This window comes from Aulonocara sp. 'chitande type north' Nkhata Bay, linkage group LG16 (assembly GCF_057382095.1).
Source record: "Aulonocara sp. 'chitande type north' Nkhata Bay isolate Kocher_YH1m ecotype deep benthic linkage group LG16, A_spYH_male_GT1.1, whole genome shotgun sequence".
NCBI lineage: Eukaryota > Metazoa > Chordata > Actinopteri > Cichliformes > Cichlidae > Aulonocara > Aulonocara sp. 'chitande type north' Nkhata Bay.
The window spans coordinates 15794391-15820370 of record NC_141359.1 but is presented as its reverse complement, the minus strand read 5'-3'; the positions used below and the strand labels follow the sequence as shown (position 1 = coordinate 15820370).

Below are 25980 nucleotides of genomic sequence, written 5' to 3'. Positions count from 1 at the left end.
TCTGTACAGATGTGCATGTATGTGTGGTCCATGTGACATATTCTCACCCTATGACCCCTCTACGGCTTTACTATAACGGCTTCCACGTTCACCCCTTTATCCCACAGCCGCTGACCTTGTGGGTGGAACTCTGCAGGGGAGTCTGCCTGCATGGGTGGGGCAGGGGATGCCCACAGAATCATATTTATAATGTGGTGAATGGTGTACACATCTGCCCCACAGGGTTCACATCTCAGACTGCATGTGTGTAATAGTCTCCCACAGTGGATATTGCATGCATATGAATGACTGTGTGTATGCGTGTGTGCTCATGTGTGTGGCCAGTCTGTGTGTATAATGAACTCCCACAGAGATAGCAGGGCTGTGGTAAAGGGAGTTTCCTCTTCAGCCCACCACACATCCCTTAGTCATTTTCAGAGTGATGAGGCTCTGGAGAGGAGACGAGAAGCTTTGACATCAGGCTCAGATAAAACATCTCACTGTTTCACCTCAACACTGCCTCCTTCTGCAACATCCTGATAGCACCACTGAGGCTCAGGTCATTTAAGGAACCATAGCAGACGAAGAAATTGTTTCTCAGTTGGATCAGTTGCTGCAGTTGGGTTTTCACAGCAATATCAAGTAGCTCCTGTTGTCATAATTGTTCAGGACTGAAAAGAAGTGAAGGAGTGAAAAGTAGCATGAGGTAACTTTTGGTCACCCACTTTGTGAGATGTGGTTCTGAGAGGAGATGCCTGAGTGAGTTATGTTGGGGATTTACCATCCATCCACAAATAATCAGTTTTAACCACTTGTAATTACAAATTGCAGAGCACATGAGGGCAGCATTGCCTCTTCAATCACATCCTTCACTAAATCACTTTTTATTACTCCCAGTGCTCACCAGAGGCCTGTAAGATTTGTGTGTAAAATGTGTGTGCATGCAAAAGCACGCCTACACTTGCCAGTTGTTGATGCAGATAAGCACAGGGATCACACTTGACCCTGAGTGTAATGGCTTCTAAGCGTAGCTGCAGGGTTAAGAGAGGCACAGGCTAAAGGAGGGCTAATTGAGCAATCTGTTCTGCGTGTGTGTCTGTGTGTGTGTGTGTGTGTGTGTGTGTGTGTGGTGGCGCCAACGGGTGTTGTGACCTGCTCTGACTCGGCAGTGTGCTTGGTTAATGGTGCCTGACCTGTCAGACGCAGGGTTTGTAAAAAGGCTTAAAATGACGCCGAGGCATTACTCAGAGCAGAACATGAAACTTTTCTTCTAAAAAATGATTCTGTCTCTGAAAGCATTTTAAACACAGCATGAAACTGGAATCGGCTGAGGAGTATGAAAGCTTTGTGGTGTATTAACAACTCCGCTGTGATTTGATGCTTTGGTGCTTCGCTGTAAAAACCATAAACTGTATATAAAAAAACGGATGTAGCCATCTGACATCACCCAAGGATTTGTGGAGTGGCAGTACGAAGCCTTCGACAGCATTACTTTGTGCAGACAGGATTAGGATGGATGATCTGATATCCTCGTGTTGGTGTTGTTCCCAGATCATCATGAAAATGTTGTTCCAGGTTCAACATTGCAAGTGACCAATCACATTGTTGTGACGTTATTCTTTTGCGCGCCAAGCCATTCGTGCATTTATGAAATTCCAATGTTGCAAGGACAATATCAATTCTGCTTACTGTTTATTAAAGGGTTAGGGTTAGGGTTAGGGTCAGAGTCCGTTGATCGGCGGACAGAGGCGGTTTCATGCAGCTTTAGTACAGTTTTTTGTTTTACGCCGGTTTTTCCCGAAGTCGCAAAAGTATGACGTCACAACATTCTGATTGGTCACTTGCAATGTTGATCCTGGAACAACATTTTCATGATGATCTGGGAACAACACCAACACTAGGATATCAGATCAACCGGATTGGATGGGATGGAGAGCTAATGCTAACTAGTTTGGTTAGCAAGCTGCATCCATAAGCTGTGCAGGCGCAACACAGAGACACAGATATCGGCTAATTAGTGCTAAACAACATATAAATAAAAGCTATCCAGCTACTATTGAGCGGGTCGTACACCCTAGACAGGTCACCAGGGCTATTATTTGACCAGCAAATGAAAGTATTGAGCAAAGTTGCCAGAAGCACAGGAAATAATTGGAGCCATAGCTGAATACATTTCTATGAACCAGTGTTGTTTTGATTTTTCTTTAACAAAAAAACCTTTTGAAACCTTAAAAGAGTAAAAGGGTATGTGATAGAAAATTCACCCTACAAAATATTCATGAAGGCAGAAATGACCGATAAATAAGGTTTTTATCTTGGGTATTTTAGCATTGGAGGCTATGAAGATTGAATCAATTCACATGAATCATATCTTCTGAAATGTATAAATTCCCATCAATACAACTTGAAAAACAAACAAACAAAAAAACCCCCAAAAGAATAAATGATCCATCCTGTATTTATTTTTGGTTAACTGTTTGAAAGTAGTCATGTTTTAATGCTAGGTTATTTTCTTACACGCCTTACAAATCCTGCCCAAACCAGAATAGTTTACACCTGTTAATAAAAAAGGTCAGCAGGAAGGTTATGTGTCATCTACATTTGACCTGTGTGAACGGATCGCAGACTGACAACAAAAAAAGGTCAGTGGACTTGTTCTTTTTACAGTGTCATTGTTTTAAGTGTGCGTGTGTTTTTGGCGTTATCAATGCAGTAAAGCACAAACACATGCCAAGGCCAGGAAGGACAGCAGGAGGGGGGCTGGGGGGGGCAAGGAGGAGAAAAAAGGACTGAAATAAGAAATGTTGACGGACGAAGCCTACAATTTGTGGGATCTGAGCGTAAAGCAAACAAAGGGCAGCTTTTGTAAGGAATAATGCATGTCAGCCGTGTCCTTATCCCGCCACAGCTTTGAACACTGCTGGGGATGTCCATTGCTCCACTGTGTATGCCGTGTTTCTATATTAAAGCCAGTCACCTCAAAGGCAAAAGCCTCAACTATTCAACAATTGAATGTTGGGGCTCTCATTATGGCTGATGTGGGCAGGAAAAAGTGGCTTTGGGGGTTTCAATTCAGCGACTTAAAGCCATCCTGTTAGCTAGGACAAGCTGCTGTTTATCCCAGTGCCTTTCTGGGGGCTAAACATAGTCAACTGTCATTATGGATCTCACTCTCTCTCCTCTTCTGTCTGTCTGTCTCTCTCTTTCTCTGTCCTCCCCTCACTAACATTTATTTATTTCAATCCCAATTTTGTCTTCTAATGACCCGTGTTGTGTTGTTGTTTGAAGGGGTGATGACTCTCCCCTCTCCCACATCCTGTGAGGAAGAGAAGGGGCAGCCGGCACATAGGAGGGTGAGTGCAGGACAAACAATGCTGCGGACCACCTATATGGATGAAAGCCACAAGTCTATGGATGACGTTCCATAAGCTGATGAAGTAGCGCTGTATGTCCTGTGGTTGTGAGTTTGACTGGATTGTATGTGATCCCAGATACGCTTTCATAAAATAACCTTCTTCACAGATATTTTTTAAAATAAAATTCCATGCACCAAATCAGGTCAGGTTCCCAGCAGCTCCGGGCTAACACAGACAGCAAATATTAGGAAAGAGTGCACGTAGTGCATATTAAATTATGTGAATATGTATTAGCGAGTGCGGGAAGGGTATAGGCTCTACGGTGGAGTGCAGAGGAAACTGAGAGCAAAGTGAAAGCAGTCTTTGTGTTTAGAGCAGAGCCCTCTGGTGGACCCTCCCCTCGGCGCAGGGTTGCCCAGGCCCCGTGGTGGCGGATCACAGTTAATAACTGTGTGGTGGGCTGTCAGAGGCACTTAGCCTGACGCTGGGCAGGCCGGGGCCAGGCTGGGCCCGCATACACAGCCGAATCTGCCTCTTGAGCTTGGACTTAAGCACTCAGCCAGAGGGGTAGACAGAAAAAGAGAAAGAGAGAGATAGTCAGAGAAAACATGCAAAAGAAAGAAATATTACAGAAAAAAATTGATGGTTTTCAAAAGGCATGAAAAGGGTAAACAACTGAGGTAACTGAGGTAAGTTTTCAACACTGAGCTTTGGATGCAGGACTTTGCGCCGGGAGGAAAGCTCAGCCTATTTTATCCCAACTCACAAAGAAAAACAGCATCAAAAACTTGGATTAAACACAGTGAAAAGACAGTAAAGATGACTTTGCCAGATGTCTAAAGAACATTGAGATGTGGCTAAAAAGTGAGAGGTGACAAGCAGTCTCCTTGGGTTCTTGAAAAGACATCTAAAAAAAGCCCAGTTTGGTTCAAAACAAACAATTCCCACAACAAGAGAATAATTCTCCTCAGACAAGCAGCACATCTGAAACCCCTGCAAAACCACTCCATCACCGTGCCACCCTAGCATGTGGGAACAATACGTTTCAACTGTCCAGAGACTCATAAGTAAGCTCACTAGTACACAACACAATGGGATATAACCCCATGAGAATCATCATTTACATGGCATAAACATGCCATTTTTAAAAACTGCTGTCTGGCAATACTAGTTTGTGTCTGTCAGATTACAAAACAACCAAAAATGTCAGTCAAATGTTATAAAAATAGAATTAAAAAAAGGGCTGCATGTGATTTGAACCCATTTTAGACATTTTCATGACAGCTGTATGTACTGTTTGCATAATTTCCAAACCCCTAATAAGCAGAATATTGCTGAGGATGAATGTGAATTGGTGAATGACTGACACTGGGTTGAATTCAAGTCTTTCCAATAGCAGAAAAGGCAGGGCCATGATTGGCCAGCACAGATGGATGTAGCCGCTGTGACATCACCAACTGGTCAGTGAAGTCTCACTGGGAAGTGTTTTTCAGTTTTTGCTGTCACTGTGTTCGTGTTCATCAGTTTGCTTGCTATGTGTTGCAGGAAAGGGTTCAGCCATGCCGCTCTGCTCCTGTGTTTCCTCACAGAGCAGCAAATGCGCATATTTGCCTGAAATATCACACCACCGCTAGTCGCTACTGGCAACAATTCCACACTGATGTGTCCTGATAAACGTGGCTGCAGAAATTTCACACAGAATAATCATATATTCAAACTCAACAATAGTTTGTGTGTACTCTCTATATATTTTAGTGCAAAAAAGAAAGCTAGCAGCCCACTTTGATGCAGTCTTCACCAGCCTTCATATTTCAGCCAGTACAGACAATATAATAGCTGTAATTAAGGCAACATATTTATTGCAGTCCATTTTAAGCAAAGAAGCTGATATTTATCCAGTAATTACAGGTACTAAAGCTCAGCCCAGCTTTGTTTCCCTGTGTTGTTTGGCCATTGCCATGACGCTGCGTGGGCCTCCACTGTCAACAAGCAGGTCGCAATCTCCCATTAGATCAGATGCTATTAGTGCAGAGAGGAGTCACTGAGCAAACAGTATCCCTGCCTTTAAAACCAGGTTATCTAATCTAGTGAACGGGGATGAACTGGACTTTGGAGTTCACAGACAGAAAGGGCAGTTTGTCCACAAGGATTGTTTGGCTCGGGAATGAAAACGCCACTCAAGATCAGACAGGTCCTCATTGGTCGATACCCGTGACAGCACTCATTCGAAGCTTTACGAGAGAGGATCAGATAAGAGGTTGTGGAGATTCTTTGTTGAAGGTCAGAAAATGTCTGGTGCTGATGATCGGAGATGGTGCTGAGGTCCGAGCTGCGTTAGCTGAGCTTCAGCGGAAGGTGGTCATAAAGGCCGGATAGCTGCCTTTATTTTATGTTTACATTTCTTATGTGGAACAAAAGGAACAGCATTTGTTCTCCTTTTTTGTTACATTGTATATCACAAACAGTTAGAATTTTTAATGTAAAAAAAAATTAAAAAAATCCCACTTCTGTGCTGTGATGGAGACATAGACACTCGGGGTGGGAATTTTAAACATAGCTGAAATTTTAAGAACCTTCAAAGGCTAAAAACAATGTTAGAATTCAGGCCACCTAATAAGTCCAATATTTACTCACGTCTCTGCCAACGTGTGAGGCAAACATCTGCTTTAGGTGCTAAATGTTGCAGTAATTATCAGGTAGTTGATGACGTCCTGTGCAGATAGAGGCACTATCAAGCAGCAACCTTGAGGGCTTGCAAATTAAGCCAATGTGCAAGGTCCAAAAACTTGCTGTACTTTAAGTGGACAAATGAGGTCAACTTCAAAACCAAGTCAAGTCTTAGCCCTTCATAGCAACTGTGCAGCAGGTAAATATTTGATAAGTGTTTTAGATTTTATTACAGTTTGAATTATTGGGGGTGTGACTTCTTTCACTGACAGCATCTGTAGCTGACTGCTGTCTGCTGAGCCTCTCCTATTCTCAGGGGAGTGAATGAAGCAACCCTCTGGGGTCTGATTTAGAGTTCTGCTGTGAATCTTTGTAGAGTGTACCACGTAATCTACGTAAATGCCGACATTGTTCCCAGCATTTATGCTTGTGCTGGTGCATTATGCGTCAATTACCTTGTGGTCATGTCCTGGTGTTTTATATGTGGTGCCAGTCGACAGAAACAAATAAAAAACTGGGACTTTTTTCCCTCCCGGGTACCCGCTCTTTGTTGTGGTCAGCTTTTTGTTTTTTTTCCAGGGGCAAACATATTTGTCGCTCAAGATTTTCCACTTCTTTCTACATTCCCTCATGTCTCTCCAATCTTGCCCCAGGAATTTTATTTTTACATTTGTGAGTCCCTTTATTGATGCTATGATTGTTATTCCTTATACTGAGACAACGATTGTTATTCTCTCACTGGTACAAAAAAATAAAAAATGGCCAGAAATGTACAGCAGAAGTCAACAGGCTAATCACAATAGTAAGTAAGTAAAATTAAGTAATTAAAGTAAGTAACATTTTATTTATATAGGACCTTTCAAGATAAAAATCACAAAGTGCTTCACAGAAGCTAAAACATTAAAAAGATGAGTTTTTAGCTGTTTTTATAAAAGCGACCACTGAGTCCACAGATCTCAGGCTCAAAGGGAGAGACTTCACAGTCTGGGGGCCACAGTTACAAAAGCTTTGTCGCCTTTTGTTTTCAGCCTCGTGTGTTGGACAACCAGCAAGCCCTGATCACATGACCTCAGGGACCTGCTGGGAATGTATGGATGTAAAAGGTCACTGATATATGTTGGTGCTTGTCCTTGCAGAGCTCTGAATGTCAAAGTCAAAACCTTAAAGTGGATTCTGAATTTAATAGGGAGGCAGTGCAGCTGAATCAGTAGGGGTGTGACATGGGAATATTTGGAGGACTTAGTCAGAAGCTTTGCAGCAGCAACAACTTGCAGAGGCTTTACATAAACAAGTAAACAAAGAATTACAATAATCCAGACGAGATGAAACAAATGCATGAATGCCAATTTCTAATTCGGAGTGCGATACAATGGGACTCCGCTTAGCAATGTTTCTCAAGTGATAAAAACAGGAGCGGACCAGAGATTTAGCGTCCAAAGTCAGAGCTGAGTCAAAAGTTACACTGAGGTTCCTGATAAAAGGTTTGTCAAAAGTAGCAAATGGACCCAAGTTTTCCATAACACTAGGCACAAGTTTTTAGGAGCACAAACGAGGACTTCAGTCTTCTCCTCATTTAGTTGAAGAAAGTTTTCAGCCATCCAACCTGTAATGGAGTCTATGCACCTATGCAAAATCTGTAGCTTGGAAACATCTTGGGGCTTAAAGGAGATATATAGCTGAATATCATCTGCATAGCAGTGATAAGTAGTGTAGGTTACAGCGTAGGGTTTCAAAGGGCTTTGTGATTACAATGTAACTATGGCATAGATTTCCTGCTGAAGAATGACTCCTAGAAAGTCATCTTCAATGATGATCCTATGTTCTCAGTTTAAAAAAAACATTCTTGAAGGTCCTAGCAATCAGGGGAGAAGCAAGTAATCTAGGCTAGCAATGACTAAGACTACTTAGGATTCAGGACTGGAGTTGGGGTCATTGGAATGATGGCTGCAATATGGAAATGTCCTCATGAGGAGTCTGTGCTTCAGTTTTGGTGAGTGAAATTCTAATATTTTATTTGTATATTAATCAGTTAGGTGCTAACTAATTAGCATGTATTTGTGCAAGTGCAGTGTGCCCGCACAGTCCATGATGGCTGCTTCCAAACCAGTCTTTGTAGTGTTAGCCAATAGCTTAGCACTCTCATCCAAACATGGCCATTCCAGGCTCCAGCATAGTGGTGGAGGGGTCATGATCGTTTTGTTGTGTCACACCAAACTCCTGTGTATGTGGAGTTTACCTCCGTACATCCTGCAGACTCCCTCACCTGTCTGTCACCTTCATGTAATGCCCACCTTAAACTGTGACTAGCACCAGTTAACGTGAGGGTGTTTCCTAAATCAGCTGCCAGTGAAGGCGAAGCCGTGAACAGGATGCATGGAGATGTTTTGTGAACTGATTAGTGGTGTTGTGGGGAAAATATCAGCTCATGATTTAGATTACAGAATCACAGGTGAAAGGCTTTTTTGTTTTTTTAATACAAATAATTTTATCATCAGATAAAATGCATTTGCACGAGCTGGAGATGGAAACTTTTTTTTATGTTGTCTTTAATCTTGTCAAACCGTGTGACACACTGGCAAACAGAGTGAAAGTGACAAATCTGTGGATGTAACATCTGGAACAAGGAGAGTGGAATATGTAAACAAGTCTAACCAGTTAATGTAAAAACTAGCTAACACCAGCTAAACAACAACATAGCGTCACAAGCTAATGTAATGTCAGTTAATTTTATACTCTAGCATCCTAAAACTCTTTCCTCTGATCAATAGTTTAAATTACTTTCCCATTTTACGTCAATATCAAAATGTGTTAAAATCAGGTCCGCTGACTCTTTCTTACAAAAACTACTGATAAGCTTCCAAACCTTTGTAGGGCTTCAGGTCCAGCATAATTTAAAGGGGGTTGCTGATAGCATAATGAGTGGTACCAGAGTCGCACTTCACAGCATCAACAAAGTTGGGGGGAGTAAGTAAGCATCCATCTCCAGGCCTAATTTCCCCATATAACGAACAAGATGTTTGCCATTAAAGTGTTTTAATTCCTCCGACAGAGTATAAACACTTGTTTGTTTGCTCATAGTTGCTATAGTTTATCTCATCAATGTAATGTTTAGTAGGTTTTTCACTGAATTGATGTGCCAAGTTTGTTATATGTCCAAAATGGCCGACAAATTAATGTCACGCGGTAAGCGGTCACGGCTGCAAAACATCAATAAACAAATGCTTGCAAACCAACGAGCCTCCGCAATCAATGAACTGAAACAGCGTACAGAAGAGAGGGCCAGAAATCCTACTCATGGGGTGAGAAACTGATAAAATCGTACAAAACACTTTGTGATTTAAGTGCAAAATTCCCAGTAATTAATTGTAATTCCAATATACTTTATTTGAAATTACAATATAATTATTTTTAACTTCATATATTTATACTGCATATACTACATAAAGATAGGTACACTGGAACGAAGCAGTAACAAGTCAAGTAATTAAGTAAATATACCGTAAGAACCATTGAATAATATGTAAATCATTTTTTCATGATGCATGAGCAATTTTAGGTGTCGCATAACTAAGGAAATGTGACACAAATGCTACTGTAAGCAATTTTAAGTACAGCTTAAGTCATTTTAAGCAGTGTGTTAATTCAATTCAATTTTAATTTATATAGCGCCATATAACAACAACAGATGCCTCAATGTCTTTATACTGTAAGGTAAAGACCTTACAATGATGCAAGGAAAACAGAGGAAACCCCAACAATCACATGACCCCTATGAGCAAGCACTTTGGTGACACTGGAAGGAAAAACTCCAGTTTAACAGGAAGAAACCTCCAGCAGAACTGGGCTCAGTGATGGGCGGCCATCCATTTGGTAATATGTCCCCATCTTATATCGTAAATATGCTGTACTTTTCAGAGCATGGAGAATATAGAGTAGAGTGTACAAAAGTCTTTGTTCTTATATCAAACCATAGGCTCATTTTTTTGTACTTAAAATTACTTGCAGTATAATTTCGGTCTCATTTTCTGTAAAATACCCAGAAGTCGGGCACTATATAAAATTACACTACTTAAATCTACATACAATGTAATTCGTTCTTCTTTCACTGTAAAATACAGGAAGCTATGCATTACTTAAAATTGCTTACAGAATCATTTATCTCCTTTCCAGTAAAATACTTGATGTTTTACAATACTTAAATTTACTCATGCACTAACTTCACCCTGTCCTGTTGGCTTGTGTCTTTCTTAGAACTTTGCATACATGAAAACCTCCCGAATGGTTCAAAGAGTGCAGATTTAAGAAGAAGACTGCTCTGCAGCATATGACTGATTTTTAGGTTTTTAAAGCCTTAAAGTAAAGGCACTTACCAAATTAGAAAACAGTATCAAGTATAATAGCAAAGTGGGACAAAAATCAAACAATTAGCTGAAATATGCTAAAAGAAAAAAACAGGAGAACTGCAGACTTGAGCAGTCATGTGATATGCTGTTGATCCAATGGTACATTGATGACTTTGTACTGACGACATGTCTGTGAAACATATATCTCAGCGCTTACCTTTTCCTTCCACATTCATGTTTCTTACTTAGTGGAGAGGGTAGAGTTCAGTCACTGGCATAGCTGTTTAAATCATCACTTCCTGTTCTCAATCCCCACGTCTGCTTATCCATCACTCCATAGGCACGCATGTTAATGTGTGTGTGTGTGTGTGTGTGTGTGTGTGTTGATATGCCCGGGGTCTTATTGCACCGACTCCAGCTCCTCCCAGGGGTGGCGGTGGTAGGTGCAAAGGGGACTGCTCCAACAAGATACCCCTGAAATTATGGCCTAATCAGTTAGCCCCAAGAGCAGAGTCTTCCACAGCTTCCAGACACTCACACACACACACACACACACACACACACACACACACACACACACACACACACACACACACACACACACAGACAAACAGACGAGCCCTCAGGCCGACAACAGCTTTACCCTCCCTCCTCCTCTACCCACCACACAACCCTAGACCTGGCCTTGTCCCTGCAAGGACCCTTCTCCCTCTTTCTCTCATCACAATGAGATAAAACAGGTCCAGCTCCAGTTTAAGAAAAGTGTCAGCTCTTAACTTCCCTAAACATTGCTCTTGTCTAGTCTGCCTGGCCAACTGCTCTCTCTTCACATGCACACACTTTTTCCTGTATTTGCAGACACACTATAGAAGATGTAGTTTCATGCTCTTTACAGACTGAACCAGCATATTTTATCCAGAAAAAGGACTCAGCTACCAAGTGGAGTGGATTTACACACTTTTAAGAGCTGAGTAAGGTCCATAAACTTGAAGTACATGAAACCATTTCCAGCTGCACCGTAGAATAAAAAGAAAGGCACGTCTCCCTGGGTGGAAAATAGAAAGTTCTCTTGTTGTTTCTGACACTGACACTAGTGGCACGACACTAATCAGCTGAATTATATTAGGCTTCTATTGCAGTTACCACACTTTCTATCAAAATGACCAAACATGCCAGTTTCCTGATTTCTGTTTTAATATTTATTGTTGCTGCAAAGTGTTTTTGCATAAATCATCACAAAAGTATTGCAGCCGTTCCCCCAGTTATAAAAGACGAATAGCACCGTGAGAAATAAAACAATGGCATGATATCACTTTGGCACCTCATTTTATTTCAACAAGTATCTGGTTTTCCCTGGATCATTAATCTAAACACACACACACTCACACACACACACATATTTGGATCCATAGCACTAATGTGATGCTTTGTCAACTAAATCATTGCAACTCTGCGTGGTTAATCAATGACACATGGCAGGTTCTGGCAGCGTCAGACTTTCACCATTCCCCTCATCTGCCTTGTCATTCCAACTCCTCCACTACCAGCCCCCTGACACACACACACACACACACACACACACACACACACACACACACACACACACACACACACACACACATACACGCTCACGTGCCAAACCAGACCGCTCGGCATACATATTAATGCTTCTGTTTCCTTTGAGCAGCTCCATCAGTCATTATCGCCTCACTCAGGATTCCCATTTCTTTTCATTTCACAGCTTTTGCAAAACATTTCACACACTCATGCAAATATTTGTGTGCACGCGTGTGTATATACACACAGATTTACACAAGCAAAGAATTTTATTAAATGTAACCGTTTTTCTTGAACATTTATGTGAGCTTATAAAGTCTGTCATATGTAAAAGAGGCAAAGAAAAGCAGGTGCTGCATCCACTCAGAAAAGGAACTGCACACGATAAATCGTTTTATTAGTTGGGAGGGACATTAGAAAATAACCTGAAGGGCGTGGCTGAGGAAAGGAGGTGAAGGAGGCAGGAGTTGAGGAGGAATTATCCGTATCTGGTATCTGTGTTGTGATTATTTGAACAGCAGTTATAAAGCCATAAGGTCTGGCCCTGGTTCCTGAACATGTTGATTTTAAACCTCCCTGGACTGTAAATAATGACTGATTAAGTGGATACTCTCTTTTTCTTTCAATCTCTCATACATGTTCACCTCTGTGGTCCACCACACCCCCCTAAATATGTTCTGTATTAGAGGGTACTTGTTGAGTGATTGAAGTATGAAAATGGAAGAGGTGGGTGGCCAGCCGACCACCACACTCAGAGGAGACCTGTGACGCACACAGAACTATCCTCTGACACCACTAGCATACCTCTGCTGGCACAGCTACAGTCAGCACCACGGCCTCCACAGCTCTCTAATGTGGCTGCACCACAGAAGGGTCTGGAGGCCAAAGCTGATAGACACAGCAGATCAGTGGACATGTTTAATACACGTCCACATCATTCATACAACCTGAAATATTGCTGTGCTGAAAATAAAATAACTGATAGATGAAATTCGCATTCTATGTGCTTAATTTGCATGTTTCACCTGTGAGACATCTGAGGACCAAATATACATAAATGTAAGTTTACCACATGTATAATAAGTGTTATGTACGTGTATGTGTTATGTGTTATTACATTTTGTAATAAATACAAATTCAATTAAAATGAATTTGACCTCATAAGAGGTCAAACTCTTAACATCGACCAGCTCACTGGTGACCTGGCTTTTATAGATTTCAATATTTCGCTAACTACGAGATGTTACATTTGAAATAATAATCACAAACATTTTGGCATCACAGTATTTCTGTTAAAGGGATTTCCACCACTTTTTATAGGATGTCAGTCAAACTCAAATCCAAACTGGATCATCACAATCCCAGTAGTCCAGTTCCTTGGATTGTTAGCTGCTTGCCTGTCGATCCCTCTTATCGTTTCCACTCACACTTGAGCTACAATCAGCTGATTTCAGTTTGTATGTTGGAGGAATAGCTGTACTATGCTGCTAACACAACTTTGGCTCATTGCAAGCACCTGCACACACAGCATGCTAACGCTAACAATATAGCTGAGTAAATATCAACCCAGCAACCAGACCCAGAACTTCAAAGGTAACAATCAGCCTCTGTTTCTACCTGTTCATGTTTCTAAAGTAGACTCACTGTGGCACTCACCTTAGTATGTTTGTGCTGGTTTTCATCTTTGATGCAGGTTTTGTGAAATATAACAGATAGGACTGTATCTTCATTTTCTTGGAATAACATGGGGCATTTTGGGTTAAATATTACTTCAGCTATTTAAGCCTCTGAGTTTTATCTGTTTCATTTTAATGATTTCATCAATTTTAGCTTTTTTAGCATTAGAGGATTTTTGTTATCGTGGTTTGAAATTCCCCTGTGTGACAGTAATAAAGTATCTATCTGTTTTTAAAAAGAATATAAATAGCTGTTGACGTGTGTCAATTAGAATGATTATTTTAAGACTTAGGAGAACGATTAAAAAAACACACATTACATGTTCTAATGAGTTAGAGTTGGAGTTTGGGGTCATCGCTAAGTCTTTAACTCCTCTTCTGCTGCCGCCAGTTTGAACCTGCTCGCTCATAGAAACCAATGACACGAAGCTCCCAGGACACAGTTTTGGTGCTTGGAACTCTGCAGCTCCGCTCTGTAATGATGTGGTCAAAGTACTGTGGTTCCTCAACACGTCCACTTTGCAATCTCACCAAAATTTCGCTAGCTGAGCTGGTGAAATGGGGGCATCCTGTTAACAGTACCACACTTAAATTCAATGATCCTTTTAGAATGAGCCAATTCTTTCGAAACTAACTGTAAAGACATTTCTAAGGGACTGAAAATCAGAATCACAATACTTTATTAAGGAAATTATGTGGTTAGAGCTGCTCCAACACAAGAAGAACAGTAACAGACGGAACTATATTAAATAATACAATATATTACAAAGTTACAAAATATGAGAAATAGCTCTAATATAGTCAAATAGCTTAATTATAAATATCCAGAATAATACAGAGATTAAACATGTACCATTGACATTTTACTTTAACCTGTAAAATGTTGTTATTTGTTTTTTCCCTGTATAGTTTGTGCAAAAGGGTGTAACTATCACAGTGTGGAAGGTGCATTAGATGGAGGAGTTGTACAGGATGATGATTTCCTGCCTGTGGCTGATTTTCCTCTCACTGAACGCGCTCCTGAAAACACCAGAATTCAAAGATTAAGAGAAGTAAGTTTTACTTTACACACTTTTGTCCATGTGATATATTTAACAAAGATTTAATTAATAAATACATTTGCTTTTCATTTTTTGAAAATGTGACAGAATCACAGGCAATGGCAGAAGATAAGTGTAGGACTGGGGTGTGGAGTGGCACACTGAATCACATAGATTTTATTATTAGAGCCTGATTTTTGATTTATTCGTGAAATAATAAATAATATTAATTTTTTAATGAAGTAGAAATGCAGCATAGCAAAAACAATACAAATTAATAAATAAATGAAATCAGGAAATAACTTTCAAGTGTATTAAAACTGTACTTCAGTAAAGTGCACGAGAAGCCCTCCTCTGTGGTCTCAGATCAAACTGCAGCCACTCGCTTGAGATTCCACCAAACACAAAAACAGTCACAGAAGTGACTTTCCACTCTGTCTATTTTTTTTTACTGAAGCCGCTTCGAGCTGCATAACTCAGGTAAGCATGGCAGGAAGTCAGGGACAGAAAAAGGACACCAGGAGTGTTTTGCTGGTGTGAATTAAAGCTGCACAAAGAATGGAACAAATATAATTCCAGGTAGCAACATGCAAACAGTGAATTTCAGATGTATTTATTTAAAATAATGTCAGGCATTTAAATACTTTTATCCTAAAAAAAAAAAGTCAGGCATTGACAACACATTTTTAAAGTGAAGTTAAATATTTCTTAATAAATGTTTTTATTTCCTGCATGTCATTTGCTAGTTGCCCAGCCCTAACCCTGCCTCTTAACCTGCATAACTAGTAATATGTAATTTTAGTTTTTAGTAAATTGTTCTGCCAAGTTTTGGAAGTGAGGGAGCAATGAAAAAAATCATGTCAGCGGACACGCGTCCACATTTACACGCAAAAAACCCTCCCCTCCAAAATATGGGTTTATGGTAAAATCGCCTAATTACACTTCAGAGAATTAATTCAGGAAAAACACATTTAAAAAAAAAATCAAATAAAAATAAACAATAAAACAAATAAACTGATGTTGATATCTAATTAAAAGATAAATTCCTTTCATTTACACACGGTGCTTTTAAAAAGGATTTGGCTTTTGGGAGGTGTGTTTATTTACTGCATTATCACACACCTGTTGCTTATAGTTAAATGCAAAATACTGTGTAATGGTCACGCTGTAGATGCTGGTGTCCACATGTGCCCAGGAACTGCTGCAGACAGGTGACTAAAATATTGGGTTTGTTTTGTTACATTAAAGAAATTAAAGGTAAAAATGTTCCAACAAACCAACAAAATCTAAGATTTTAAAATGAAAGAGTAAGAGGAAGCAGTCCATGTCCCAGTTAGCTCAAACTAGCAACTATGGATCCAAACCTGTGTTTTCTGGAAAATATCTTAAATGAAAATGTAAAAAAAGTGACAAGGTAAAATATTCCACTGAACCACAGTAACATGCATAACTAAATCTCTCCATGTTCTCCTGCACATTAGAGGATGAAGAGAGCAGCAGTGGGGGCCAGCTGAGCTCCTGTCCTCCCTGTAGTAGGATAACATTTCACCAGTTTAGATTAGCTCACTCAGGGCCCATCAACACATGTGGAAGTGACCCTCAGACGGCTCTCACAGGCCTTGTGGCTGAGCAGTGTGTGTGTGTGTGTGTGTGTGTGTGTGTGTGTGTGTGTGTGTGTGTGTGTGTGTGTGTGTGTGAGCGAGACAGGAAGTGCACAGACCAGCTGATGCAGTGTGTGCTATGTTAACCCGTCCAAGGGCAGCACAGCAATAACAAACACAAGATCACAGCACCGAGGTCACCTCTGACCCCGCAGACTCGGCGCAGCCAGGCTGATCGCTCTGACGGCCGCTCAGGAATCCCACAGAACACACACAGACACACACATTTGCGTATTTACACACACTAAATACTCGACGGCCCAGTATAGGTTTCCTTCGGTGCGTGTTTTCAATCATTGACTTCCTTTAGACAAATCAAAGGGATTTACTCTAAGAGACAAAAGCTTCTCTGCTGGTGTCTGACAGTAAATGATTGACATTTACTTTGAATGCAGTGGCTCCACCCACCCAGGGGGGAGACCTGCAAAGTGAAACCATCCACTACACTATACCCCACACACCCTTGTTTACCCGCAAGGCTGTTTGCTCGTCTGTGTCCTGGTGGTCGAGGAGTCAGAGACGAGATGTGTGGGAAAGCTGTGACAGGGACCGTGGAGCACGCATGTCCAGCAGCCTCCGAGGACCAGCATGCTTCATGGTAAGAGCCCGTATGCGTGTTTTGTGGGCGGGCTTTTCGTATGTACAGTTTTACCCCCAACCCTGTTGTTTCAGTTGGTAGCAGTGTGACCTGTGACCTCTCTCTGATTCCATTTTTCACTCTCTCCTCTGCCCCAGCAGACACTTTTAAAGCATATCCATTTCCTGCACACATCAGGCCGCTCTGGACACGGGGCTCGCAGGAATACGAGGCCGACCGCCTTGTTTATTAGTACAGACAGCTTGACGTGGGGAGTGTTTGCCAGCGTGATTGTGTCAGCCTTAGAGCGACGCAGAAACGCAGCTGAAGTTAAAGTGGTTTTACGAGTCAGTGTGAGTGCAAGGACAAATGATCTTAGAGGCAGAGAGCATTTTGTTTTACTGGCGTGGCTGTCCTGTATGTTGGGTGTCTCAATCTAGGGGCTACAAGGGATACATTTCATGGTGGGGGGAAAACAAAAAGGCAGCGACAGGACTTAATTTTTTATTTCACCGAGGCTAAATATTAAGGGCCAAGCTGCAGGAGGAATTAGGCTCACCTTTTTTGATGAGTCCACCTCATTTGTCTGCGGCCCTTAGAGAAGCTCGGGTACTCTTTCCCATATTTCCTAACAGATTTAGTGTAGCTGGTGGTGAACGCCTGGACAGCTGAGCTCTGCGTCTGGCTCTCTGTCCATTTTGGAAGAGAATCCCTCTGGCAGGTCAAGTAAACCCTGGCCCCTCAAACACTGAACACACTTTCCAAACCTCATTACAGAGACCCCATGTTTTGTTGCTCATGGGCGCCAATCAAACCCCCCTCTCCTCCTCCTCCTCCAATTCTTTTCAAATGAGAATTGAATTTCTTTTTCTTTTTTTTGTTTATGTTATCATTTGTAAATCTTACCAGAAGTGGACCATGAGGCACAAGAGAAGGGAGCTCGTACACACTTTAATGAAGTATTTATAGATCATTCCAGCTGTCAAATACTTGTGCCCAATGACATAGTGCAGAGTGCTGACGCTCACAATTGCCTTTCTCCCTCCAACTCGCTCTCCCCTCGTTAAGCAGCCGGATTTGATTTCAGGTAAGAACTTATTGGGAGGAAAAGAGGTGGCGGGGGCTGCCAGCGAGGGCCACGGCTTTTACCGAAAGGAAAACAGTCCTCTGTGTTGCATATCGGAGCTCAAGGAGCCCAGACGCTGAGACCCCGAGATAGGCATGAGGGCATTATAGCTGGTGTAGCTGATAGATGCAATTTGCTCCCACGACAAACCTCCTGCACTTTGTTTTGTAATCTAAAGGTCAACCTGTTACTGCCAAGTCTGTTAAATGATTCTGACTTGATTTTCCTTGGATATGTGTGCCTCAAAGGAAAATAAAAAGTTGAATCTGCTGTTGAATTCCTTAATAATACTGGAAAAGGTAAAATCTGCAAAGGGTTTCTATGTTTGGATGTCATTTTCTAAAGCTGGTCAGTGCAAAAGCATTTTAGCCACTTTCAGTAGAAATAGCAGCATTGACAGCAGTGATTATGCTTAATCAGCTGCTATTAGGAAGATTTTGTTCCTCTGATCCTTCTGCAACACTTTTCCATCATCATAAGATCTAATCAGCCCAGGATTCTTAGAAGTTATTAGAGCTTTTCTCATTTTTATAATGTTCATAATATGACAGTATATAGTATAAAATAATCATATTACATATATAATATGACACTAGCTGTTCTATCTATCTAATTGGTTATTAATATTAAAGAGTCGGCATTTTTTAATATATGTATTTTTATTTTAAAAGAATCCCCCCCCCCTCCAAACTGGTGTTTGTGGTGCTAATGCTTTCAGAGTAAAAGCAGTGATCCAGTGAGAAATGGTGTGAAGGTGCAATAATGGACTCGTGAGTCGTGACCTCTGCATGGAAGCAATTTGGAAAAAAGGGTTGAAAGTGCCGTAAAAGACAAATTAATCCTCGACGGAAAGGAGATACATCCTTAAAAACAAGCCATTTGGGCCTCATTGGCTCATACTTTACGCTTTAAATCTCACAGCATTTTTGGAGCTGACGTATTAGACAGAGTCAAAAAAAAGTAAAACAAAAACAACCCAAACTTAAATACTCCGTTCATTAAGTGTCTTAACGGGATACTGTTGGAGCAGTGAGGAGGTGGCCTGCTTTAAGCTTCAGGCCCGTACCTTTCATTTCCCCTCATTCGCTCCAATCAAGCAAAGCGCAAACAAACAAATGTGAAATGGGTGTTTGTGAAAAACGTATTTATGTTCGCTCGGAGCTTTTTGTTTAATGGTCTGCTTCGGGTCACAGGCCTGTTGTTCGTTAGGGCTGACTTACTTTCGTTTTCAATTAGCGCTGATTCGAAACATGGCCGCTTAATTTAGCGGAAAAACTGGAAAACGCAAGTTACAACACGTTTGAGTCGGCCCTAACAGAACGCCGCAATGTAGTAATAATACTAATACTACAACTATTCCCACTAATAATAATAAATCCAAATAACATTCAGCAAAACAAGCGAGTTTATAAATATTTTTAAATGATATTAATGACGCAATATTAGTTTGGACTTTTACATTTTATTATTGTTATTAACAACAACAACAACAACAATAAGAATAATAATTATTATTCTTATTGTTATTATTATTAGTATCGTCAATATTATTACTTATACTACTGTTCCAGTTATTATTATTATTATTATTATTATTATTATTATTATTATTATTATTATTATTATTAAATACTATGCCGGTTCGATTTTGTTGTCATAAAATGAGCAATTCTGGCATTTTGGAATTTTAACTTTAATATTTCCGACATCCTTTCTGCCTCTTAAATTCACAATTTTTCTTCTCTTTTTAATTTTGGGGTCAGTTTATATCTGAGAGAATTATTTCCACCCTTCTTTCACCATTCACGTCAATAAATGATCTTTTCTGTGGAGTTAAGAAACACGTGGTCTCATCAGGAAGTCCAGAAGAAGCTCCAGTCAAGAGTTTCCCTTATGTTTTGTATATATTTTCTAAAAACTTATATTTTATTTATTCGTTTTATGTTTTTAAGAAAAGAATGTACGACAGCCTGATAGGTGATCAGCGTCATGCTGTCAGTCAGTTCGTACTCCGTGTTGCTTTTGTGTGTATTGATCCTAATTTGTCATTATGGCAGTACTTTCTATTAAGGATCAGACAGTTACATTTAAATATTAGTGTTTGTCTTGCAAACGGTTTTTTTTAAACAATTAAAGCAAATCTTTATTTCAAAAGAAAAAAAAAGAATTTAAAACTATTTCAGATTTATTTGTTTTTCAGAAAGAAAAAAAAGTCAGTATCCAGTCAGTGTTTGGCGCTTAGTTCTAACAATTTTTTTAAGCGTTTCTAAACTAGCTGAAATCCATCTCACGACTCAACCGCGACACATAACCGCTGACGGCTTCCCATCAGGACTCGAGCCTCTGCTGCGTCTCTTTTCTTCTTCGCCACACAGCTGCGCTGTTCGCACAAATGACGCCTCCGCTCCCCTCTGGCCCGCACTTAACAAGGTGACAACAGGCGGCTGGAAAGCCATACGGAACCAGATGGCAAATGCACGGCACAGCCTGAGTGGTGCACGAAGAGCGATGTGAAACATGCACTCGTGATCAAACACAGAAATATGACTACGTCTAAGCAAAACAGCTCAGAGGAGCACTTAGATGCTGTCACTGAGATTAAGGGCAAGAAACGGCTTTGTATTTGGTTGCGCAGGGGCGTTTCCAGAATATTTTGAAATGGGGTGACACGGGTGGGGGCCAATAACAAAACATTTGATAAGGAATAAATACAATGCCAAGAACTGGAAGGCAGTGGGCTTTATATTGAGTATTTGTTTTACAAAGTGATTGTTCAATTTTGATTGAACAATTTTCTCAAGCAAAACCATCATCCTGCTTAAGCTCCATAATAATGGAACGCTACAGGCTTCAAATATATAAATATACTGCAAGTACCTAAAGTAGAAGTGCTCATTAAATCATATGTGTATTATTTCATCATGAATATTGATTCATCAATGTATAGAAGTTTTTATATAGTTGTTGGCAGCTTCATCTCTACATGTATTACACATATTAGCATATTTACTCTTTGAAATGTGTAAACATAATCTGTGAATAAAGCTATAAAAATAATAAATGATATTAAGTACACAGTAAAACATTAGAATCCAAATATAGATGAGTGGGAGTATAAAGCCGCAGTAATGTGAGTAACTGTCCGCCGATACATTCCATCAGCGGCTCTTTGTGCGCGCTCATCAGGTGGCACCGGACACTGTGAGATTAATGACGCTCTGGTGCAAGGCCCTTGCTAACCCCACTGTCCCCACAGCGGACATGCTCCTGCGCCTATAAGCTTCCACTGTGTAAACTCGAGGCTGAAACAAACCGCGCTTATTTATTAATGCGTCATTTTCGCCTGATCCAAGCCAGACGCATTCTTCTCCAAATGATTCCGCTGACTTCTTGAATTTGAAATGAGTTTTGTGCCGGAGGTCTGCTCTGTTTAAAATCACAAGATCACTTTCTATAAATTGCTCTGCTCCCTAGATGTGAAACAAGGAAAATGCATATATTTATTTATTTATTTATTTTGGGGTGGGTGTGGGGATCCTCGGGGCCTTTACCTGCCCGACAGATGCGCTCTCGCTCAGTAATGATACCTGCAGCACATTAGTCTCTAATCACTCGCGTTCTTCTTGAGCTTTTCGATCTGCGGAATCAATTATTCACTCCAGTCCCTTGAATTCGTTTCCATCAGGAATATTTCAGGGATCAATTTTTCATACTATTCCACATATTTTTTTATTTTATTTTTTGCGCTTGTTTGGCTTCGTTCCTAGATTCCCAGTTCCCCGAGAAGTGGAAAACAGATAGAGGGAAGAATCTGAGTGAGTGATGCAGCGGAGAGTCTCTGTCCCCACGGCCTTTAATAATTCAGAGCGCCTGCTCCAGCCCGGTGTCTTCGCATGAGGAGGTGAAAGCCACATGATGCGGCTTATTAACGGGACAGTTCTTTGGGTAAACACAACACGCTCGGGCCCCGTTTAACTGCGGAAAAAAACTCGGAATTTAACTACACAATAAGGACCCATTATATCTGTTTTGTTTTTTTCTTGAGCCAAACGAAGTACTTTAAATATTTAGATACGCGGAGAACTCTGACTCTATTCTGGTGATCCTTGTTCCACATCTGCAGTGATTACACATTATATTTTGTTTTATGCAACTTTCCTTTGAACAGCCTGGTTCAAAGGATGGATTTTTAAAAAACTGCGAACACGACACTGCTCACATCAGCGATTAAAAAAACAAAAACAAAAAATAGCTGACAAAGGGGAATAAAAATCGAAAAACGAAGAGAAATTCAGACGAAGTTCGTCGTGTATCCAAGACTTTAATTAATTTCAAAATAACATTCTGACATAAATAAAGATAATAGCTCAGGGCGCATGCGTTTTTTTTGGTATTGAGGGGAAAGTTTGGAGCGCGTTATTATCCAAAACCGCGCTCACTCTGCATCCAGCAGCCTGCATGTCTGGTAAGAAACAAAGCTTTAAACGGACTTTAACGCTCCTGTTTTGAACGTCTAACGAGCTCTGCGAGAATCCAGCACACCCAGTATAAACCAACAAATGTGCTCGTTTTCAACAACCGTCTGACATTTCATGAAATGTTCAATAAGCTCTTATCGCTCTCGCTTTTATGCACACACGTTTTGTCATATCGCCTCTAAGAGGCCTGCATTTCTTGCAGTCCCACGCTGTTGCCGGCTACTCCCCCCCATCGCGAGCGCAGACATCACTGTCATTATCATATTTAATATTATTGACGAATGAGCGCCGAGAAGCGGACTGGCTCTCTGCCACTTAATTCTCGCTTCGCTTCTCTGGTCCCGCTTAATTCTCGCTGCGCGTCGGCTGGAGCTGGCGGTGCTGCCAGGTGTCTTCACGTTCCCGTCGAGGTCTCGGAGGAAAGGTGAGTGAAAGGATGTGTCTGTTGTTGTTTTATGGTTTTTGGGAGAGTGTTAAAGATAATCGCCCTCTTGATGGAGAGTGGGGAAGAACCAACCGGCGTCTCTCTCTTAATGAAGCCCTGTGGGGTTTAGTGTCTTTTCCACGATTGATCTTCGCTATAAATCTGTGGTCACGCGCCACTTTTTACCTGTTACTAACAGATCTCCAGTATGCAGGCCCGTGCCGTCTCCTTTCCCCAGCAGGCAGGCGTACTGCTTGCGCACACTTTATGTCTGTTTTTTTCGTGTTGTTGTTGGACCCCGCTGCCTCCCCCAGTACTGAACCCATAGGCCGAGAGTGAGAGAGAGCAGTAAATGCGTGACCCCGCCTCCCCTTCTCCTCACCCACTTCTTCTCCTCACCGGTGCCGCACGGTTACTTGCTCCATGAAAAAGCTGCAGCCAGCAGTGCGTTCCTGTTGCAGATGTTGTAAACCGATGGCTTCATTTCTCTCAGTTCGAATGGGCTTGCAACAATGTGCGCGAGAGCCTCGACATGTTTGCAGTTTACAGTGAGGCTGCATGCAAATGTGCGCGCACGCAGGCCGGATAGGACGCGGAGAGCAGAAACAGTAGTGCCTTTAAAATAGTTCAAAAACAGCATTAATATAAACATCAGAAATACAATCTTGAAGGTTTTCACGCAGAACTTCAGCACAGCTAAAACAAACAAAAAACAAATCTCATTCTCACCTACATTTGTTCCACATTTTTTCTGTCTTGCGTGACTTCGTGACAACGATATTTTCAAAACAAGGGTTAAAAAAAAGCCTTTAGGCCATTTGACCCTAGCTGGCTCCCTTATCTATTAGACAGGGCGCAGTGGCATCTGTCTGTCAAGTCGCAGGTTTATCATTAACAGGGATCCCACAGCACTGCCCACTGCTGTTCTATTGAGCCATCTAATAAGAACAGAGAGAGAGGGAGAGAGCTCATCCTTGACTTATTATTAGGCTACTTATTAACATGTATCAGCACATGGACTTCAGCTCGGATGATACTGACATGCCTGAGGGTATTAGAGGAAAGCTGCGGCGCTGATAGCAGCGCGATAAGTTACTGCTGCGTGAGGCACAATCATTCTAATCGAAGAAAAGGTGACAGCAGAGCGCACGCGTCAAGGTCGCTCTGATAGGTGTGCGCTTGTTATGGCACAGAGATCTGAGGGAGATATGAGTCAGGAAAACTCAGCTGCTCCTCTTTGCAAGGAGAGATCATCTGAATCTCCAAATACTTCAAATATGAAGGAGGAAGAAGAAGAAGAAGAGCTGTATGTCCTGTGAGAGAGATCCGGCCCACAAAACGCGTTCATGGGTTAGATTAGCCGCTTTTGACGCCCCCTCTCCACCCTCCCTGGCTTCCCTCCGCTTTTGTCTCTCCTCCCTTCTCTCCTCCCTCTTACAAGTCAGCGCGCCCGTTGGCACAGGAAAGATTGAAAGTGACATACACTGATTAGAAACCGGTCCTCTGCGTTGTTAAACCCCGCTGTGACACCGCAACTCGAACTTCGCTGGTTGTTTTCTTTTCTTGCTTTTCGGTCAGATTGCTTTTCTTTGCCCGGACTGTATAGCGTTTTTTTCGCGGTGCGTCGCGCTGTTTGTGAACATTTTCTCTCTCTCTCTTCCGAGGATGATGCCATGAGTTTAGAGGAGAGCACACTTGTGCCACAGAGACTCCTTTTGAGCTAAAAGGCGGGCAGACGCTTTAAAGAGGGGACGAAGATTTACAAAAAGAGCCGAACACATTTACGTGTGTGCGCTGCTGTCCACAAACTCTCCCTTTTCTTTCCTTCTCATCTCCGCTCGCTCCGCTGCTTTGGGCGCTATCCACACACACACACACACACACACTCAAACCCTTCAGCCTTCACTACCAATAAATCAACTTTTCTTCTCTGTGGATCTCCTGCGCGGTCTCGACTCCAGACCCAGCAGCACAGGACCCGCGTGACCCAGGAGTCGAATCAAAGCCCAGCCCTGGATTCAATACTCCTGATCAATGGACAAAGCCTCCTCAGCGGGCAGCAGCGCTACAGACACGTCGTAAACAGTGAGTACACACACACACACACACACACACACACACACACACACACACACACACACACACACACACACACACACACACACACACGGACTGTCAGCAGCAAGTCTGTACTGAAGACTGTAAGATCATGTAGAGATTTCTCTGCAAAGTCCAAACAAATGCTACACAATCCAACCAGCCGACAGGAAACTCCAGGGACTTTGATTTTATGCTTCCTTGCGAAAAGTGAGTGATTCATAATAACATAATAAAAATAGCTATGATAATTAGTAAAAGTTGTACTTGTAATCATTCCATTTAAGGACTAATAATGTACTAATTATTGCATACTCAAGGCTATTGGCATTACGTTATCTTTAACAGTATTTATAGTAATAATTAAGTAGAAGTAAGTATAATAAGTAAATAAAATTAGAGAGTGAAAATCATATTTCTGCCTCAAAAAGTGTCGAAAATTACAGCTCACGGCTTCCTATAATTTCCTTAATGTAGAAAAACGCTCTGCTTTCTAATTACATACGGGTTATTTCTCCTAATTAGTCTTCGTGTTTGACGGGAGGTCACTTTCATAAGAAGTGTTTGAAATATTATCCATAGAGAAATATTATATATGTCTATAAAATTACGTACTATTATTTTATATTTTCATTTTTGACCGAGCTATTCTTCAAACATATTTAGATATTAAAAAAAAAATGTTTGCCTTTAGTTCACATCTTCCCTTTATTAATTAATTAATTGGCGCTTTGATAAAAACACAAACAGCGTGAAAATAACGCAATGTTTAATTTTATTTTTAAAGTAAAGGATCAGGATAACTCACCCCTGTGTGTGTGTGTGTGTGTGTGTGTGTGTGTGTGTGTGTGTTTAAGTGTGCTCAGGTTTAAAATACACAGACAAAAAATGAAGTTATATTTTCAGTAAACTAGAGAGAAGGAAAATAGAATGCGTCACAGGATTTCTTCACTTTGTAACTTTTTAACCTCTAAAAAATATAATTCATGACGAATTACT

At 41.2% G+C, this 25980-nt stretch overlaps 1 protein-coding gene across 2 annotated transcripts in view; it reads left to right on the top strand.

Moving 5' to 3' along the window:
- Positions 1 to 24338: 24338 nt before the first annotated feature.
- The window catches only part of satb2 (SATB homeobox 2), a 50605-nt gene continuing 48963 nt past the window's right edge, over positions 24339 to 25980 (top strand). For both annotated transcript variants that reach the window (XM_086266759.1, XM_086266758.1), the window contains exon 1: positions 24339 to 24969. The gene's annotated coding sequence lies outside the window, so the exon portion shown is untranslated. The remainder of the gene's footprint in view (positions 24970 to 25980) is intronic.